At 38.4% G+C, this 17,988-nt stretch overlaps 1 long non-coding RNA gene across 1 annotated transcript; it reads right to left on the bottom strand.

The window, feature by feature from the left end:
- Positions 1-11,216: 11,216 nt before the first annotated feature.
- Positions 11,217-13,101, bottom strand: LOC140266807 (uncharacterized). Its single transcript, XR_011907170.1, has 2 exons — positions 12,974-13,101; positions 11,217-12,297 (listed from the first exon to the last, which is right to left on the bottom strand). It is a non-coding gene; the product is annotated as an uncharacterized lncRNA (long non-coding RNA).
- Positions 13,102-17,988: the final 4,887 nt, after the last annotated feature.

Here is a 17,988-nt window from a genome sequence, read left to right as displayed (position 1 = left end):
CTGTCTGTCCCATCACAGAACTTTGTGTCAAGGAGTGAAAGTTAGCTCAAACATACATGTAACCAGAGTCTAATAAGGGACAGCAATGGAGAGTTATAGAAATGACACTGAAACCAAATTAAGCATTTATAAATTAACAATAAAAAATACTCCTAAAAGTAAATGGTTCCAGACTTTCCAATGATAATACATGGTGCTGCAAACTGTTGTATTGCTTGGATGTCCTCACAAATGTGTGCACATACAGACCATGGACAGCCCAAAGCACTGACACAGGAAACGCAATCCACTCCGTTGTTCATCTCACAGATAGCATCTTATCTACAGGCTTCCTCCATACTGCAAGGACAGCATTGGAAATATAATGCCTTGCTCTCTCTGTTTATTCAGTGGATTAGGATTAACTACGCTGTATGCTGCTGTCCATTTTTAAACCGGCTGACACACCTTCACACGTCCAAACCCACTGACACTGAATTTTTTCACACAATATTTTCATACTTGAAAGTGTCACATTCAGTTTCCAGTTTGATTGGCACATGAATAATGCTGAGATAACTTTTCAGACATTAAGTGCAATGTGATCCAAACTGAAGATTTAATGTAAATATTCAGAGGCAAGCTCTTCAATTGCTATGACAATGTCGATCTAGACTTTTTTTCATGAAAATGCTGAGATGTCGACTCAGAAAAAAAGTATCAACATACCTTTAATCCAGTTTTAAGGTCATGTCTTTGTCTGCTTTAGAGCAAGAAATTGTATTTTACTGTTGTTTTGTGAACAGTTTGGTGTCTATTCTGAATGTACTGTTTAATCTCACAAATTTAAGACTTTTTTGTGTGTATGCATGTAAAAAACACACCTTCAAACATAAACAAAAGCACAAAAAACATGTCTAATCCACTCATGTATGGACAGTCAAAGTAGTCGAGATACTGGAACCAAAACTCATAATCATTTGCATATGAAACTTAAACTGTTGCCCGGATCGTATCATAAAAAAAGACTCTATGTCAGGGCACATAAAGTCTTTTAAAAAAAATCTTACTAAAGCCAAGTCTTTCACTTTATATCAATGAGGAGAAGCCAACTAAATGTTTTCATTGTCACTAACTTAAACCTAAAATGATCCAAAGACAGATGAAAAAGAGAAGATGCGCAGACTCACAGACTTATTTTAGTGCACTTGTTCGTGTATTTAGGCAATATAACTGATAATCACTAATCACTGAAAAAAATCCTCTGCCAACTGTGTGATTAATATGTCTGTGCTATTGTTCACTCCAAGAATACGAAATGAAGCGTATCCAGTAAATTCAACATATGTCAACTGTTCCTCTGACGCATCTGTCCCTTTCTCATTATGTCTGAACATCTGAACAGCCCGACCTCTAGCCAGTGGACAATATCAGTACTGCTAAAGGTAAACACACATAGTCTTTGTTCTCTGTTCCCTCATTACACGCTTCCTTTTGACGATATTATGTAGAATCTGGAATTTCTAATAAAGAAAAAAGGCGTATTGTTGTATTATATTGCACTGTACAGGAAACATGACGTACATTACCATTGTTCTGCTGATGGCAACCAGCTCTATATATCTATGAAACCTGAGGAAACAAGTCAGTGGTTTCAGGCTTGTCTTAGAGACATCATGGCTTTCAGTTTTCAGTCAGGGTACAAAATACTGAACATGTTTGGCAACTTTTCTGCTTTTAAGATCAGTAAATGTATTAGTACATAACCAGATTTTGTGTCTGTGTCTGTTTATTCAGTCATTGCATTTTGTAACAGTTTTAACCTGTTAAAACTGGCACCATGTTGTCTGGACATTTATATTCTCTAACTTTATTTTGAAAAAAAACTGTGGATGTTCTTTGAAAATGAAAAATGTCATAATCAATTAATATACTCTTGTTGAGATTCAGTGTAATCCTCATAGTGCTTTTGCCACAGAACTTTACTTTTGCACCAATACAACACAGCTTTCTCTACAGCTCAGTGTCTAACACCTAATTGGGCAACTGTCTGAAAATGAACCACATTCATTATACAAATGTCAGTGCCTGCTGGTGGAGTGTGGGAAGAAGAGAGGCCAAGGGGGAGGTGTGCAGGGGCTGCGAGTTGAGCCGACAGTGTGCTAATGAGACTTCATCAAGGAAAAAATCTCCTCAGTCTATTTAAGAGGCACAATTAAACATAGTCGTTGGGTGTATAATATAACAAAGACACAGAATTATCATGTGTTATGTTACAGGTTTATGTAATCAGAAATGTTTTTGTCCCCAGACATCACCAAGTTTTCATTCTGAACTGGGTTTAACCCATTTGTCTTCTTGTCTGACATCAGTTTCCCTCTTGCCATTCAAATTTACTCATCACATTGGTTTTGTACAAGGTAGCAGTGGGTGTTTCAGACAGTTTAGTGTTGAATAGAAAGTGAGGCTCTATCTGATGTTTATTTTAGCTTGAAATAGTTGATTATTTTGGAAAAAAGAATAGCTCTTGCTGACAACATATTTTCTGCATGACAGGATTTTCCTTTGGCTACAACGCAAACATATTTGTGTAAACATGACATGCAGCTCAATATGGAGGTAAACTGAGAGGACAAACATTTGTTAAAACAACCACAGGAGGGGTGAGAAAGAGAGCATTGTCAACAGTAGGTGGTAAACACTGAGCTTACATATACAGCATTAGGTTATCTTTTCCATTTGGGACTGAGAACAGCAAAAAGGTTTAACTGCTGTTTTCCCCAAACCTTTAAATTAATCTATCAGGTTTTCCAGGTTAGAGCCAGCTGCTGGTGAACTTATAACTGTTCAAACAGGAAGCCTAGCTCAAAATCGTTTATGATTACTTTACTATCTACTGTGGTACCAAAGTATAACAATTACAATTTGCACTTTACATTGAGCTTACTTTTGACCATATTTCTATGGTACTGCTAAGCAGAGTCAGTTACTTTTGGACGACAAAAATATGTTTGTTTGGAGCCAATTATCCAAGCTTAATACCTAGAACCTGAATTATGGTAAATAAAAAAGATCTGATGATAAAAAAGAATATGCTTGAGGGCTTGGCTACCTTGTGGCTGGCAAACCACCATCCAGTTGATGTGCCTAGTTTCCACAGTTCTTAGTCAGAACCACAGATTGTTATGTCTAGTTCCCAAAGACCAAGAGATCAACAGCCAATATGCTGAACTGGAGCTTTCGCAACTTCAGTCCACAGACCAGTGGATGTTGTCAGTGACAGCATCCATCTGTTTCTATACAGCTTAAAAAAGACTGATGACAAAATTTGAATTAACTCTAATGCAGCTGGTAGTTGTTTTACAGGAAGTTCAACCTCCTATTTCTGGGAAAAACAATGAGTAAACAACACATTTTAATTCTAAATAATCAGTTGCACTGAAAAGACTCGTTCTGGGTTCCAGCATGTAGCTACTTTGCAAAGATTACTTTGTTTATGTCAGACTTGCTTCATTATTTCTTCACTTGCCAGAATGAAAAAAGTTTCTAACTTCAATAAGATTACATTTGTTTGCTTACTTATCTCGTAGATGATATGTCTGCAACTCCTACTGCATGTACTTTATCATATAGAGACAGTAATGTCACAGATGATGGAGACTGCTGACCCAAATGTGGACTAAGAAGAGGCTCTGGAACTGACGATTATCCTCGAAGGTTTTATTTACAATATGGTGGAACACAGGAGATCATGGGTGACAGAGACATGGATGATGAATTTTTGAATGAACAGATTTACAAAATGGTTTGTCACAAATGCCAGGTGTGAATTTATGATGCAGGATCAGAAGTTAAATCAAAATGGTTGGTTTAAAAACAAAAAAACATTTTATCTTTCATAATGTTTAATGCATTTACCTGCAGGTTACGCTGAATTCTGCCAAAACCTGCAAAAACGAGGTTTGGTGGAAGTTGACATCATCCCTCCATCCAACAGAATCAGAGGCAGCAGCTTTTCAGACAAAAGTGTCCACTTGGCCTCTGCTTTGGAAATTGAGGAAGTAGAATTTATTTCTTGAGCTTCCTCTATGAAGGATGTGATTCACTTTCATAAAGCAGAGGTGCTGCACTGAAATGAAGTTAAAGAAAGATTGATAAGAAGATAGACAGGACGGCTATTCCTGTGTCAGTGACACATACTGAGCTGCATTTGGGTTCTGCAGGTAGCTTAATGAAAGACACATTATTATAGAAACCATTTTGCTACAAATAAATCATCCATCTGGTGTCTGTTTCAAGAAAGTCTTAGAGGCTTTGGAAATTGTGGTTCTCACTCAAAATGAATGAATATAATGGTTCGAAAGCTCCTGCAATGATCTTAAGAAAATAGTTCAATTAAAAAAGAAAAAGTTTAAGAAATGCCAATAAAAACAACAGCCTCTGATTTTCAGTTGTTTCAAATAAGATCCCCTCAGAGATCCTTGGGATGAAAATCAATTTTCAATGTGCAAAATTTCTGTCGACAGCTTTTTATTTGTCAGATGTTGTTGACAAGTGAGTGCAGATTGATGCTAAAGCATAGACTTTGTCTTGCCTCGCAGACCAAATGACACTGAGAGACTGTCTCTGTCTCATGCATCAGTGTGCTCAACTGTCATTGTGTAGAGGATTAGCTCATGTACATTGTCAGTTTCTGGTTGTGGGTTTTCATATAACTTTCTTTCAATGCACTGAATGGATGCTATTTCCAGCAAACAGGTGCCATCATGCGGCATCGGGTGTATTTCCGAGAGAGACTAGAGGCTGGTTTGTCCTAGATATTCAGTTGGTTAGACCAGAGATGCTCTCAGAGGAGACTCTGAGTTTGGTAACTGCTGACTGCAGGGACAGTGATGAGGTAAATCTGGGATCCAACCTGATTTGCTTGTGAAATCAGGTTAACATCGGACTCTCACTCCTGTCCCTTTTAACAGGTCATACAGCGTTAACAAAAGGATGAGACTTTGCTCGACAGCAAGGGAAACATGGACTCATGTCATCTTATTGCATAAAAGCCTATTTAGGTAAAACCCTGTCTGACAGCTCAGGGAATGTGCGTGTTCAGCATTGATAAAGCATTGCCTGTGTCTGAGTCAGAAAAAGCACATTCTCCTTAGAGGAGTAGTGTTAAAAATCGTTCCATTGCTAGGATTCCATGGTGACCAAAGCATCAGCGCAAGAATCACTAAAACTGCACATAGGAACAGTCTAATTGATGAGCACATGTGATTAGTAAGAATGAGAAAAAAACAATCAGCCTTCTTTCCAGACAACTGATTCACTTTTGCCGTGCAATGCAGAGCTTTGTTGTGTCTAAAAGGCAATAAGCCTCCTAAGAGAGATACAGGGCAGCAAAGTACAGCAGACCATCTGGCAGGAAGGACCTTTCAGCTGATCTAGCTGCCTTTTCCCTGTTCCTCCCTCTGTCTTAAGTCATCAAGGACATGATGTTCCTGAAATGCTTGTTTAGAAATTACTTTATAAATAATTTGATTTTACAAATTACAGAGAATTGCCTTGAGTAATGCTGTAGGTTTTGACTTGGCCCATGCACAATGTTGCCATTTCTACAAAAAAACATCAAGATTCATTAATCCGTCGACACTGATTATCACCTGCAGGTGTTTTTTTTTGTAAATTGTTGACAAAAAAAGAAGATTTTTTATCTCCTCCTTCATCGCGAAAAGAAGTCTCACCGCTGTCCAGAGACTCATTTGATACTTTTATTTCTTGCTGTGTAATTTCTTTATTAACTTAGTTTCTTCTGTAGGTTATCAAAGACATTTGTTGATTTGTGTCGTATGCAAAATATATCTATGTTTTCCTGGAATTCATCCTTTCTTCATAACATTCATCGCTTATATCTACCCACATACAGGAAGGACAAAAGCCGTGCTGTCATGCTGACAGAAAAGGAAGCCTCGCAAAAATATTTGCAAAACATGTAAATTTATGAAAATTGTACTGGGCCAAGCACCTGCACTCACAAGAGCCTTTTGTTGCTGATGTGTTTCTTGGGTATTCACAAATTTGGTTCTCTGTGTGTGGAACTCGATGTTATTTGAATGAATTTGAGCTGTTTTTGTTTGAACATTGGACACTTTGAGGGCTCCTCACCCCCCTGTGTACTTGTCACTGTGTAACCTCATTTAACCTCATTACAGCCAGTGTGACTATCAGTCATCCCTCACCTGAAAACCTTAAGAGTCTTTTTGTTTGGCCAAATCACCTCTGGCAGAAAAGACATTTACTCTCTATACTGAGCGTAGGAAAAACATGTTTCACAGCAATAAGGAATTTTCATACTTCTGAGACTACTTTATGTTCTAAGTAAAGCAAATGACTCAGAGATCGTATCAGAGTGAAAACAAAAATAAAATATAATATAATGTGTATATAAAATATATGTTCGGTTGGCAAGAATAGTTCATTATTTAATGTTTATAATAGTAATTAACAATATATATTGCAGATGGAGAAAACCTTCAGTTTCCCCCCTAGAGTGAAATAAACACATTTTTTTTCCTTTTCTGCTGGTGAAGATACTCTGGCATATATTGACTTTAAATCCCAATGCAGTGTACACATTTAATGGGCAAATTATGGTCACCAAGTATAATTCAACTTCATTTTAAACCATACCATATGTATTTCCATGCAACTCAAAACAGAAAACTTTATTCGACCTTAACATGTTTAGATGATGGTCCCCTGACAGAAATCTGGCAATAGTCACAATCAAGGCAAACTTACGATGCAAAAAAAGTAATGAGTAGTTATTTGATTCAAGAGATCATCTTATCTGCTTCTTATGTTGTAACCATGAACCAGATTTTTAAAGTATTTAGAGTTTATTTGGCAGGGCGGTTGCCATTTTATCTTTATAGAATTTCAGAAAAACTCTTTGATATACACAATACACAGCAGCACTCAGTCGTTACACTTCCCAAAAGTGCAAATTGTGATGCTGCAGATACTCGTTTACTTCATTCACCTCTTAGCATAGTCTATGGAAACAGAAGCACTAACGTGTGAAAACAGCGTGTGAGTAATACCTGTCGAGAATGTGACTCAACTCAGTCATCTCCCAACTATGAATTGGTTTGTGACAGTGTTTTGGGCTCTAGGTAACAAGCTCTGTGGCTAGAGGCGTGATCCCATGTCGCTCATTGGTCGTGTTGTGTTAAATGGATTATTCAAGAGTTCAAATGAAACTTCTAGTCAGAGAGGAATCTAAATTTTGACATGAAGCATACATAAAGCAACACCACACATTCATGAGAAGACAAAAATGGATGTTACCAGTTAAAGTTGCACATCTACAAAATCTACAGATTCTCTTAAAAGTCTCTCTTTTACCTCTTTACCTGTCTCCTCTTACAGTCCGGAAACTTGACACAAGCCAGGGAGCCTCAGCACACAGTGACTTAATCTTGAATGTATCTGATATCAGTCATTACCACACAAACAGTAAAACACAAAAAAATCTAGTTTTATTTCTGTTCACAAAGTAATAGTGAAGATTCACATGGAAACACTTGTCTCCCGTTACACTGTATTGTATTTTGAATAATGAGCCTGTGAACTCAACATTTGCTTTCACACAACAAAGAAACGTATGAAAGGCTCCCAAGAGAAGGCTATCCATGTGGGTTGGGAATGGAGCATGATATGTGTTTGACATTGTCCCTGCAACAGTGGCAGCCTTCTGAATGATTCATCAAACCAATCAATGATTAAAGGTCTGTTGGGTGTCACACTTCACACAACAAAACAGGTGACTCTGATGTATGTTACAGGAAATTGTAGATTATGGAGTTTGGGAAAGAAAAGAAAAAAAACAGGAAGTGAAACCTAAGATTTAACGGTGCTCTCAATCAAATAGTTACATAGTTTCAGATCATCTTACATCTTTTCAAAAGGCAAATAGTTTTCTAATTGCCTTGTAACATCAGCTATTGATCACATTCAGTGATATGAAAATATGACATAATTTGCCTAACTGTTTATTCTTCATTTTAAGTTATATTTTGACATGGAATCATTTTCATGAGGAATGATTATTGTGTACAATGCCATTGGTGGCGTTGTCTCATAGATTCCAATAGAGTTCAATACTACCTTCTCGGAAAAACACGTAGGCACACAGGAAAAGCTGCCACTGATGTAACTTAAAACAGAAACTGAGGTTTATTTAACATTCAGGAGGAAATATAGACAGGTGGTGAAAAAAAGATTAGTTGCAATGCACTTTCTCGTGGGACCTGCTTGAAATGAATGGTTCAGCATCAATGGTTAACCCTCATAAAGGTATGAATGAAAGTGATATCTGCTTAGTATCGGTAACAGTGCTTAGATCACTAGACTATAAACTATTTGAAATTGAAGGAATCTTCATAGTCAGGAATTGTTTTTACCAATCAACAATGCATTTGCAAAGTTTATCTAACTTTGAATATGCCAAAAGTCACCTGAATGTCTCTGTACAAGAGAAACGATATCGGATGATCTGGTATAGCAAAGACTAAACAAATACCATTATTCCCAACAACATGTGCAGAGGAAACCACATAAAGCATCAACATCCTTTCAGTCAAACATGGCAGTGGCAGCTTAATTCTGTGGGGATGTTTTTCGGCATCATAGACTCTCAGGCTTGGTTTGCTATGCAAGGAATATCAATGGTAGACTATGACAGACAAGGCTATTTCTAAATGAAAAAAAGGTTATTCTTGCGAGAAAAAAACAAGCTGCAATGAAAGTGATCATACATGATCTTTCTTTGTTGACTATCTTGGAAATCCTTGCAAAGTGAATAAAACACAACAGCTGCTTTTTGTTTCTTTATTACAATTTGCAAATTGATAAAATGTCTCCAAATGACAAATAGCACTTGACAACGGAATTAAACAATTTATTTGAAGCTTTTGGTGAGATGTTCTTCCAGTTGTGTGTCTGTGACCGTCTGAGACCTGTCAAACAGTGTAACTCTCTGTGCTGGAATCTCTTATCTCTGGAACTTTCTCTCTTACTGAGAAGTTCAAGTTACATTGGGGTTTTTTAAGCATTTTGTCCTCAACTCAGTCTGTTTGCACACAAGGAGCAGCTCTGAAAGATAGCTCTGAAAGATACAAAGTGTTGTCTTTCCTAATGCAAGCTATAGTTTCCAGAGACAGAAATTCCGCCACACTGAAATGTCAACATCTCCACAGGTGATCAAAGGTTATTGGTACCTCATAGAGAGCCTTATCTTTAGTCTCTAACTGTACAGATGGACACAGCTGTAAACTCTTAACTGTCTAGATGTAATGTTATATAGAGATCTGCATAGACTGGACGACTAAAATGAAGCAAAACAAAAGCAGCTTCATCAATCCTCTTTATGTGGGATTCACAGTTTACAGTTCTAGAAACTGACTGCAAACAGTGCATGTAAGTGTGACCCATCCTGTTCACATGGAGACACACAAATGACCTCCCACTGATGCATTGTAAGTACAAAAAAAAGCTACTTAAATGTAAATATGATATAGATTAAATTCAAATTTTACCACACTGATCATCTACACTGGCATCAGCTTATTTAAATAAATAACTTGCATTTTATACCATATTGTGAGTCCAATTATATAAAGAAAGTATTCTCCACATTTAAGTTTCTCAGACCTCTCTCAGGACTCGTTTCTGCTCCAGATTCTTGAGGTTAGCAGTGAAGCTGTTCCTGGTTTATTTCTGGCACTGCATAAGACTTGAAGGCATTGTCAGCCAAAGCGCTGTCCTTTACAGCAGGATAATTATGGAATCATGTATAGATGATCACAGAATAACACTTAGTTATTCCTTTATCGAGTTTTAGAAATTTTAAATTCAGACATTTGTTGCATGGAAATAAATTGTTGAGCTTTTGTAATATATCAATTCGACTCAATCTATCTGCAAATATGAATGAAGAATTATCCTCTTATTTTCTACGATCAAAAGGTTATGTCATCTCAACACTTTATAATACAAGAAAGGATTTTCACAAAAGCAAGGCATTTAAAACATATTTTCAAAAGCATTTGGGGAGAAAAAATGGCAATGTTTGAAGATCAGACTAAAGTACACGGATTGGACATATCCAGTTAGGAAAGGGTTGTCACAGGGTAGAGTGTGACGAGAGGTTAACAGTGCAGGGAGGATTGAGAGACAATAGGCAGAGCTAATGAGGCCGGATTTACTGGTGCTGAGGCATTTCCGAGCCGCATGCTGCTTGCTCACCAATACAATGTGTTGGATAGTTTTGTTTTTTTGGTTTTTTTACTTGTTGCCTTCCATGAACTTTAACGTCATAATTTACCATACCGGTGGTGTATAACACAAAACATGATATACTGTAAATGTAGGCAAAAAGGTACAGATACATTAAATAACATGATAATAATTTGAACTTTTCTGAAGTGCTACAAATTTGATTAAACAAAAGACACTCAAGAAGGTGTTGTTACTCAAAAGAATGGCTGACATATTGTTTTTTCTTACCTAATTTATGTCAGTAAACTAATTTGAAACATTAATTTTTTTTCACAAGTGATGCATATTCCATTGCTAGTTTTTTTTTTATATGTAGTAAAGAAAACACTCTCTTTAATTGTCATCTGTATTTGCAGTTCCTTTTCTGCTGGATAATTAGCTATAGAGACGCGGGAGTAGACAATGTTGAATAACAGCCTAAATCCAATCACGATGAACTGCCAAATCAAATTTGATTTGATGTTATTTTCCTTCAAGGGCTCAACTTTATTCTTCAAGTATTCAAGAGTTAGTGGTATTATTCAGTGGATTAAAGCAAGTTTCAGCATGCTGTTTTGCATGCTTTTCCTCTTTGTAGACTAAAATCCAATCCAATTGTTGTTAATCACTAGAACATCAGAGATGACATTGTTTTATATGCAGTCAGTCACTCTGGCACTAATCCAGAGGAGATCTGTGGGCCATCAGGGAATGCTGAGTCCATCTCTGGCCTGCAGCACAGCAGATGCCTGTCTAGACTGGCTGGCAGCTTGATGAATACATAACCACACCCTTTAATTCTTTACAGGATGATTTTATGGGCTAAGACTCCAAAGTTGGAGAGTAAAAAACAGAATGATCTTAACCAACCCTAGCTAATCTTCTTAACAGCTTGACAAAATAAGAATCAAATAAAACAATTACAGTTGTCTGTTTCCATAATTTATTGTACACCGTCATTTCTTCCATCATCCTTTACGCAAACTATTAAACAGTACATTTCCATTTATACAAAATATAAACTATAAGGGAGAAATATAAATCTAACGCGAACCCTTCCCATATGGTTACACATACAGTCATTTCCTGGGTCTAACCCATGGATGAAGGGAGGAAATGTGTCACACCCTCATTGTAAAAGACCACAACTCTTTCAAAATCACAAGGCAAAACTGATACGTTGTGTGGCAACTTTTTTTTGCTACAAACATCTCATTGACATTTCTAATAAAAAGACCAAAGAGCCAATTTTTGAGAAAACCCCAGTGAAGATATCATCCGGCTCACACATTTCTTTAACCTCCTACAGTAGGGTATGTGCCAAACTTCACTTGAACTGACATAAACCATTCTGATATATTCATTGCCAGGTGGATGTGAAGCAACAAAAAGAACCTCTGTACACTCAAGTGGTCCGCATTTCAATCAAGACATGTGACATGACAACCGCAGCCCTGAGCATCTCCAATATATGTGATGGCGTGACAGTGGAAACGCAAGCCAAATAGGAAGCTGGATGCACCACCATTCCTTTTGATTCCATGCAAGGGGCTGAAGTGGATGGGGACTGAGAGGGGTGGGGGGCCTTTGGTGATGATCTCCAGCTGAAAGTTAACCCCTGCCCCCCAACCTTTATTAAAACAAATGTCTTGAATGACAAAATTTTAGCATTACTTTAGGAGGACGAAGAAGGTTGTGGAGTCCATCCATTTTAGTCTTGTGGTCTCTGACAGAGTGAGACGAGAGGCTGGACTGGGTGGGATGATGAGAGGCGAGGAGGAGTGTTGAGGCAGAGAAGAGTGGAGCTGTTCAACAGTAGTGCTGCAGGAGAGAGGCTGCCATGATGATGGGTATCAGGACAGAGAAAGTGCCTGCGTGCAGTGAAACACCCGCTCCGGTGGGGGAGGTGGAGTTGGTCGAACTGCTGTAGGGGTCTGTGGGCATGGTGGTAGCATTGGAGGTAGAGTTTCCCCCCGCTGTGGTGTCTGTGCTGTTCTGGGAAACCACCTGTTGAAGGAGGATGGAGGGATGAGGGGGATTCAGCATATCTGTAATAAAACTTCTGCCTGGTTGTCTTTTATAATCTCTGAAGTCTTACAAAGAAGCAAGAAGTTACATTTATTGAAGCACCCCGAGTTTAATGGCCAAATCATTCTCAGGGATGTGACTAAAATATATACACTCTATACTTATTAAAGCACTTCTGCTATGCACAGGCAGTATATAACAATTGGTTGGTCAACTAAAAGGAAGGAGACTTGAGTTTCGAAATCCGACACCTACGTTTGGCAAACTGCACCAAAAAGAAACTTTAGATTCTTCCTCCACCTTTGCACAGGTGGACAGACAATACGCAGCACTTGAATCATTAATTCACTGGAGTGCAAGATAATCTAGAGGTTGGAAATAATTGTGAAAAGTTGCAGTTCAACTAATGATAACGGCAAAATTCTAAGAGTGACTAACAAGAATTGAGAATCATAATTTCCCAAGAGACCTCCGTGTCTAGTCTGCTGTAATCCAAACAGCCCATTTAAACCCATTTCTTATAAATAAAGAGTTCCTCGCGTTCTTAAAGTACTGGTGAATGCCTGTCTGTGACGACTGAGATAAACTGTGCGTCTAAAATTGTTGATTAAACTGAGTAATAAAACACCAACAAAACAAAAAAACGTAATCTTACCTGTGTTGATAAACATATCGCGAACACAACCACTCCGAGCTGAACGATCGTCATTCTGAACATTTTTCTTTTCCTGCAGAACTAATTTGGACCGATGGATGAGGATGCCCGCAGACTCTGCTTTTCTGTAATGTGGGCGCAGCAGCAGACGGAGCTTTTTTATACCAGCTGCAGGTCTGTGACGTAACCACGGCGTTCTAACGGAGTCCTGGACGTGAGGCAAATAAACTTTGGCAATTCAGAAATGTGACATTAGCTAATAATGGAGAGTGTTTAGGCCACTTGAATTCACACCGTGGAGACAATGACACGGTTTTTGGTTAATTGGAAACAATGTATTTAAACGTTTGGAGGCAGGCTGAGCACGCATGCTCCGTCTTGGTTTTAAGAGTGCAGTCTTTGTTGTTGTTGTTGCTGTTGTTGTTGTTGTTGTTTTTTTTATCTTAAACTTTACTTTCAACTCAGCAAACGGCTTCTTTTTCCCCACAGAAAGCACTCCGTAAGTCAACCCACCTAAAACTTTCCATCGGCGTTATGTCAACTTGGCGACATCAGCAGCAGGCTGTCGTTTTTCTTATAACCTCCTTAAAATTTGAATAGGTTGGCTGAGCACATAGGAAATTGTTGCCTCCTGTTGCCTTGTTGACAGAAGAAAGACTATAAATGCTTTTAAATGGCAGCACTGAAATGTCACCAGGCTGTAACTTGTTGAGTGGTTTCAACATGAGGTGTGCGACAGCGACGCCTAGCGCTCAACAATGATATAAAGATTTGTATTAGGTACGCTTATCCTTTACTTGAGTGTGAGTACCAATGCCAATTATACGTAATTAAGCAAATGCACCTGGTTACACCTGATTTTTGTTTTGATCGTTTAGAAAGGAACCCTTAATTTGTTGTTCAAAATTTAAATCCTACTAGTATTGTTTCTTTTTTTCAGTTTGTCATTATCAATTTTCCTTTGATGAGTCTCCAATCTTTTTTATTGATTTTCTATTGTTCTTATCAGCCTTTGAAACTTATTCTGAAGATATTCTGATATAACTGTATGATTTTGATTTTGTGCTTGTCAGTCTAGACAGTGGTGGGTGTTCTTTCTTTGCTCATGCAAGTGTATAAAAAGAATATGATACAGCGGAAACAAGAAGGTGTTTAAAAAGTTTGTGAACACTTTACTATTTCTTGAATTTTGACCAAAATATGTCAAAGACAACTTAAAAATCTTCCAGAAGTAAATATAGATAATCCAAGTAAACTGATATTGGTCAAACTTTAATGGGGGAAACTAATATGATTTGAGTGACAAAAGTGTGAGAATCACCTAGTATGAAGTCCTTGCCATTCATTAACTGCAACTGATCATTTCCAGTAGCTGTTGATCAGTCTTTCATTTCAACTTGGAGGCATTTCAGCCCATTTATCGAAACAGAGCAGTTTCAACTCTGAGGTATCCATGTCATGTCAGGTTCTCATGCATTTGTGCTGGATTAAGATCAGGACTTTGACTTGTCCTTTCCAAAACGTTGCCTATAGTCTTCACTAAGTGTTCTTTGACCCACATGCTGCTGACATTTTCTTTTAGAATTCACTGTAATATTTCATGATTTACTGTTCAATCACTGAAGACTAACAAAACAGGCACAAGCCAGGATATTACCAGCACCATGTTTCACGTAGGCTAAAATGCTCTTATGCTTTTGCAGTGATCGTTTTGGAAAGCGGAGGCTTCCTCTGTGCAGCCCTATCGGGTATTTCATTGCTGTTCAGTGTTCTCCGGGTGTTTGACTTACGAATATTTACATTAACCGATGTAAATAAGGCCTTCAGTTGATTAGAAGTTACCCCTGGATCCACCGTGACCTATGCATTGCGCACTTTATATTTGGAGGGATTTGTGGGTCAACAACTACTTTGGAGGGTAATGATGGTCTTGAATTTCCCCCATGGCAGACAATCTGTCTGACAACAACAACAACAACAACAAAAACTTTTTTGTTCTTCTGAGGTTCTTAGAATTTTTCTTTGTTCGTGCCATGATTCTACCACAAACATGTGTTGAAAGATAAGACTTAGAAATATCCCTACTTCAAAAAGGCGGATGACTCACATCTGATTGTCATCCCCTTGATCGAAAACACATGACTCTAATTTCACCTTCAACCTAACTGTTAATCCTACCATTTCTTCCCACATAAATGTAATATTGGACGCATTTGATCAGTAACTAAGCATAACACAAGCCGTCTCTTTTATTCAAAATTATTTTTATTTTTCGACTTTTAGAACTTTTAACGATGCTTTACCCCCCTTTTAGGTAGAATTATATCAACATGATATAAATGTCACCAAACAGCAATGAATATAAATTCAGATTCAGATTATATTTATTGTCATTCAACATAACATCAGAGATGCACTGCAAAACGGAATTACGATGCATTTGGAAACGATAAAAGCAGTTGGATAAATATCCTAAAGGGAATGTAAAAAAATAATAAAGATAAAGATAAAAATTAAAACTGAGTTTAACAAACTTTTCTATGACACGAAGCAATGGGCCAGGGACATAGATGTCCTTATTACGGTATGTTTGTATGTAACTTGATGCAGAGAAAAACGCCAGGCTATATTCATCACTAATGTGCACACATCGCCCTCTATCGGTGAAAACACACCACCATAAACCACAACGGCTGTATCCTTCTATTAAAGCTGAACACAGACGAACATTTATCTCTCCTGAATTGCACTTGATGTTCGCTGTAATCATGCGCCCGTTTACAGTAATGCGAGTAATCGTACACAAAGTGCCCAATTGTCATGATTCTATCCAGATGTTGGGGATTGTAACTTAAACCCTGAAGACTGTCTTTGGTCCTCTGTCATTTGTGTGCCTAAGTGGATTTCTGAGGAAATGGTGAGACGGCCTTACTCCTGGCTTCACCCTCAGAGGAACCTGAAGGGACAGCGCTCCCTGCAGAGGCACCAGATGTGCGCTGTTATGGAGAGCAGGAGAGAGGAGCCTTTTGTGAGGCATCAGATAAGCCCTGTTCCCAAAGCTTTGCCGGATCAGGTATCATTAGCGAAGTCTACGAGGGGGCGAAACCTAAGCCCTGCGCAGTGGATCTGGTTTCTGTTTACACGAGCGTGGTCTCTGGATTTCACCAACCAGAACAGACTGAGGTGGGCTGACGGAAGAAAAAAAAGCATGTGAAACAGCCTGGCTGTCCCGCCTGTCTGTCTCTTCTTAGGTTTGAAGCGAGTCCTGCAGAGGAGGACGTTTGGAGTTGTTTTGTAGTAATCTAAACCCAATACTGACACGTATGATACAGTATCCCACTTATTAAATTCTTTACACCTGGGTCCATCAACCCAATGTTGGTCAAAGGAATAATTGTTAAAAGTTGACGTTGATGCACGCAATTGAACCGTCTCTTAAATGTTATCACCAGCGGTGGAACATGATACGGTAATAAATTCCCTGGGCTTGCTTCAAGAATAACCATGGGGACAAATGTTTATGTCCAGAGCCCTTGTTTGCGCAGGGAGACAGGAGCGCACACCTCTCTAGATGTAAACCCTGACCTCAGGCATGTGTCCTCGAGTTAGGGCGGCTCAGGCCAAATGTGGACTTTTCAGGTGTTTTTAGTGCTGTGCGCACACAGGCACTGATCAAACAGATGCCATTTGAGAGTGCTTCAAACATTGTGCCACGGTATCATTTAACTCGCAGCGCTCTTTCCATCTCTTTATTTTAAGACAAGAGCGTAGAGACAGTGTTTGTACTGTGTCCCCTCAGATAAAACACAGTCTTTGCATTCCTTATGAAATGTATCTGTTGAGATTTGGGAGGGGTGGGCGCCAGGTGTTGGGTTACATCAAATCAGATGGTCCTCCCTTCATAGAGCGCACAAATGAGACCGGAAGTCGAGGAGTTTGCCTTTCATAATAAAACAGTAGAGTTTCCGTTGCATCTCTTTGTGTAACCAATGATTGTTGAGTTTTAGATAAATTTCATAAGCCTTCATGCTACTTCTTCGTCTCAGGTAAGTAAAAGAGAAACAGTGCATACATACCTGTTGCAGAGCAGTTGGGATGCTAACAAATGTGAATACACACAGAATGCAGTCAAACGCGCTACAAATTTAACAGAATATATATTTGATGATATATTATGTATTTTCAATAAAAGATTTTGAAAATAAGAAAGAAAATCTCCATCCACAAAGAATACAGCTGATGATCGGTAATGAATTTTCACGACCTTACAAAGAAGAAAACAAAGAAAGAAATGTTGTCTCATCTAGGCTTGAGCTCATTTCAGATTGACTGAGATGACATGAGAATGTGTCTGCTAGTTTGACAAATCAGAATTTCTTTTGGAAATCATGAACATCTCATCATCTGAACTAAGGCTGACAGGAAAGCAGCCAAACTTTTGCCAGCTCACTTTTAAAAAGCCAGCATAGAAAGATATGAAGATGGTCATTAATGGAGCAACGCATCTTGTCTCTCACATAACAACATTTCATGGAGAGCTTTGCAAATACAATAAGAAACATCATTCTATGTGTATTATGAACTAATTTATTTTTAGTTAAAGAGCTTAAGTACTAAACAGTCCTGCTTCTTCTAAGCCACTGTCTTCTTCTGTCTTCCAACTTTAAAACATAACATTTGACATATTATCTTTTTTCAGTCACTGATTCATATATAGTTTAAATTATTTAGATATAATTGCATTCTCTAGTTATTTATATTTTACTCAGCATTCCAGCTTTAGATCGGCTGTCGGCCGTGGCTCAATGGTTAGAGTGGGTTTCTCCAATAACTGGGAGGGTGGTGGTTTGAGTCCCACTCTCACCACACAAAAAGATTGGTGAACGTGACAGCTGGAGTGGTGTCAGCCCACCTCCTTGTCAAGGCCAAGGTGCCCTTGAGCAAGGCACCATACCCTCATGCTCCCCGGGTGCTGTGAATGGCTGCCCACTGCTCCAGTGTATGGCATCTGTCTC

Source organism: Leuresthes tenuis, unplaced genomic scaffold (genome assembly GCF_036924035.1).
Source record: "Leuresthes tenuis unplaced genomic scaffold, fLeuTen1.0.hap1 SCAF_13, whole genome shotgun sequence".
Taxonomy (NCBI): Eukaryota; Metazoa; Chordata; class Actinopteri; order Atheriniformes; family Atherinopsidae; genus Leuresthes; species Leuresthes tenuis.
This window is presented reverse-complemented; position numbering and strand designations above follow the sequence as displayed.